This window comes from Mytilus trossulus, chromosome 10 (assembly GCF_036588685.1).
Source record: "Mytilus trossulus isolate FHL-02 chromosome 10, PNRI_Mtr1.1.1.hap1, whole genome shotgun sequence".
NCBI lineage: Eukaryota > Metazoa > Mollusca > Bivalvia > Mytilida > Mytilidae > Mytilus > Mytilus trossulus.
This window is the reverse complement of record NC_086382.1, coordinates 75,998,553-76,003,131: the sequence shown is the minus strand read 5'-3', so window position 1 is coordinate 76,003,131 and position 4,579 is coordinate 75,998,553.

The following is a 4,579-nucleotide window of genomic DNA, read 5'->3' as shown; positions in this document are numbered from 1 at the left end:
AATAGAATATTACATTATAATGCAAAGATAGTCTGGCTTAAAATGAAATCAATCTTTATGAAGGACCTGTGCTTTTATAAAATCACCTGCTTTTGAAATATTTAACAGTGTGAAGACATATCAATATTTTAACAGTTTTTTTTATTTACACACAAAAATGATGATTTTTTTTCCTATTTCAATAAACTACAGATAATTTTGAATGTCGGTTGCATTTGATATGTGTTTTGTTTTACTTAGTACTAACTTTATATATATCAACAAACAAAAAATATTTTGTTCTTTTAAATTAAATTAATTGATCCTTATCGACAATCTGCTAATACCTATATGTTTGCATTGCAAAAGCTTGTGTTTTTCTCTGACTGTTAATGACGTCTTTACACTAAATCCATTGGATGTTGGATGTTGGATGTGAGCTGATTAATATTTTAGTCTTAATATAAGTAGATTTTTCTATTAGTTTTTATTTTGGATTTGAACTACTCTCAGATATGCATGTACTTAGTTTCTTTTTTGTTATAGGGATGAAGGATGGATATATGCTCTGCCACGACCTGTCTGTATTTGTTTTAAATGTTTTTCTTTGTATCAATCTGATGAGTTCAACTGATTTCTAAAATTAATTCTTATGTTGATCTCTGACAAAACTGTCCCAGGTTAGGAGGAGGGTTGAACGCTCACAAACATGTTTAACCCCACCACAATCTATATGTAAAAGTCCTAAATCAGGAGCCTATTAGGTGGTTGTTGTTGGTTCATGTCTTTTATATGAGATTTGTTATAAATAAGGCCGTTAACTCCTTAATTGATTTGGTTTATATTTTCAAGTCGGGGCCCATTTATTACTGATATCACATCTTATACATATATAGTATCTGTTTACGGTGTTGTAAAGTGTAAATATAAATAACTTCAGACACCAAACTTATAATTGCAAATACCATGCGCGAATTTCAATGATTTGCGAAGACTTTTTGTAATTAAAGCCGCCACATGGGCCTATACTATGTTTTTTAATTTTGCCACTTGGCGTGAACAGAAATTTCGTAAAGCCGCCACTGAACAAATCAAGACGAGGTTTGTACTACTATATCATAAATAACCTGCAGAACTTTACGGTAATACTGCGACTTTACGAACCAAAACTTGTCCGACTGATGTTACTGTATGACATGCACGTAACTGTATTATATTCAGAAAAACATAAGGTTTGCACGTCTTTTTTATCTATCATTCTACTGTCGCTGCATGTACGAACGAAGACAAACCTTTTTTCTGTTGTGTAACGCTAAAAGTAAAATGTTTTGTACAAGGACAGTTCGATCTAAACTACGCGGCTGTGGAACTTTCACTGATACAAGGCAATGTCGACATAAGCTACGCGGCCGTTCAACCTTGACAAATACAGTATAAGCTACGGGGCTGTGGAACCTCAACTGATACAAGTCAAGGCCAATCGGCTGTGAGACCTTGGCCTTTGCTTTGTCAAGGTCGCCCTATAAAACTCGGCTGTGGAACCTTGGCTGATACAAGTAAATACCGACCAGTTATTAAGCACTCGGCTAGCAATACTTCACTGATACAATTAATTCTGACCATGCAGTTGTTTAGCACTTGGCCGCCGAATCTTGATTGAATTTATATAACTTGAAGTGTACCAATACGAAATACTGTATCGACTTTATAATTCATGTATTATAGCAATAGATTACATTTAAATGACATGAAATGAAAATAAAACAAAGAAGTATGTTTACCTTTCAGTTTAATAGCCTATGAATATCTAATGAATAATGCTTCAAGCTGTTAATTTATAAAACGAATAATATTTTATCAAGGTCGTATGCACGTGACACGAGCCATGATTTGATTATCAGAAAATCAGAAAATATCCTTAATTTGATTTCAGACACGTGTGATAAAGTGTATATCATTTTAGTCTTATTAGTTGAAATTATGGATTTGTGAAGGTGACTCCTTTTTGTATCATTCATACAGAACAGTGACGTCATACTGTCCTCTGAAATACTAGTAAAATTAAAAAGATCTTATACATTTTTTCCAGAGTGTCAGACCAAGGAGGTTTTATAGACCTTTATAGTTCACATAACACTTTCAATGTAAATAATTCGAACAATGTAAATATACATAATAATTATAGTTGAACTAAGTTATTCAAGAACCATAACATTTCTATTTATAATGTCAAATTCAGGTTTATAGGATTAAGAAATTTAAAAAAAAGTCCAACAGTTGAATAGTCGAGTTCTCTTCGAGTGTCTGATATATTGTGACACGTGAAACGACTCGACTTCCGTCGATTTCTTGCATAACGAATTTAGGAACATTCATCAGCGAACCAACTGAAAAGTAAATAAAATAAATTCCGGTTAGTTCACACATATTTCAATAGACGAATCGCCGGAAATGAAATGACCTTAAGTCTAACCTCAAAAAGATGACCCGGTGTCAATGAAGACATTTAAAAAGTTTAATAGCAAGAATTTTTCTTCCCCTTTAAAATTTTACCTGTAAATTGAGAAACTTTTTGTGCAAAGGTGTATTTAGCCTTAAACCGTTTTGTAGATATAGTTAATTTGTTTATACACTGCAATTTAATTTCTGTGTGGGATTTTGAAATGAATGACTTTTAATCTGGTCACTGACAGAAGGTGAAGTCAGCCAACATTGGAATGAGACCCTAATTTGAGAGCGTTACTCGATACTAGCTATATGTACATAATTATGTATATTTGTCACTTCTATTAAAAATTCAATACACTTGCTTAGCAAAAATTATAGCTTATATGAAAATAAGGAGCTGTGGTATGCCTGCCAATGAGACAAATATCTACCAAAGTTAAAATAAAATGGACATAGTTTAGATATATGTGCGTAAAGGTTTAAACGAGGTATCTCTTTTTTAATTGTGGTTCATTTTGCATGCTATAATCCAGTCTTGTTGAAGGCCGTACTTTAACCTATAATGGTTTAATTTTTAAATTGTTATTTGGATGGAGAGTTGTCTCATTGGCACTCACACCACATCTTCCTATATCTATTGACTACATTCTGTGATTAATTAATCATAGTCTTGTCTTGACTGCTTGCTTGTCAGTCTTATCTAATCTGTTTTATGTGACTTAATGTTTTGCTTGTCACATTCTTGTTTTGTCTGTAATATGTGACTATAATTTATTAGTCACAGTCTTGTATTGTCTAAAATATGTGACTATTTACTTGTCAGTCTTGTCTTGTTTATTAAATGTGACTGTTAATTTGTCACAGTCTTGTATTGTTTATAAAAATGACTTTTTGCTTGATCCAGTCCTGTCTTGTCTATTATATGTGACTTTGTGTTTGGCACAGTCATGCCTTGTCTATAATATATGACTGTTAGCTTGTCAAAATCTTGTCTTGTCTTCTGTATGGGACTGTTTGCCTCTCCGAGTCTTGTCTGTTATATGTGACTATTTGATTGTCAGTCTTGTCTTGTCTACTATTTGTGAGTGTTTTATTGTCCCAGTCTAGTCGGGTCTATTATATGTGACTTTTTACTTCTCACATTCAAGTCTTGTCTATTATATGTGACTTTGTGTTTGACACAGTCTTGCCTTGTATATAATATATGACTATTTGCTTGTCAAAGTCTTGTCTTGTCTACTATAGGGACTGCTTGCATGTCCGAGTCTTGTCTTGTCTTTTATATGTGACTGTTTGATTGTCCCAGTCTAGTCTTGTCTATAATATGTGACGTTTTACTTCTCACATTCTTGTCTTGTCTTTTATATGTGACTGTTTGTTGATCAAAACTTTGTCCTGTCTATTATATGTGACTATTTGATTGTTCTAGTCTTGTCTTGTTTACCATATGTGATGATTTGATTTGCCTAGTCTTGCCTTGTCTATATATATGTGAATATTTACTTAGCATAGTATTGTCTTTTCTACTATATGTGACTGTTTGCTTGTCCTAGTCTTGTCTCGATTGTTATATGCGATGATTTGTTTGTCACATTTTTGTCTTGTGTCATCGTATGTGTGATTATATTTGCTTTACCGTCTTGGTCTTGTCTCCAGTGTATGACTATATAAGTATGCCAGTCTTGTATGTTGTCCGTAATGTGTACAACTATCTACTTATATGTTCCAGTCTTGTCTACCTTCGGTCTCTATTTAACATATCCAACTATAGCAGTCATAACGTGACTTTGGTGACGTCACACATCACCCGTATCAAGCCCGAGTAAAATGTATAGAAATGCATAGGGGCTTTCTGGAATCGATGAAATACATTACTTTAGGTTCATGATACTAAAAGTGTGGGTCTTTGTAGTAATTCCTCATATATTAAGAAATATAAATATTCCTTTTGGAATAGTTTAAATTTTGATCTTCTCCCTTCCAAATGCTTTTGAAAATTTGTTTTGTTGCCTCGATAAGTCACACTGTTAAATCATACAACTACGATAAATATTGGATTTTCTGTCGTCTTTAACCTTAAATTGCGATTTAAACAAAACAGATGGAATAATTGTGGGTCTTTGTGCTTATCATTATATTCATAAATATTTGA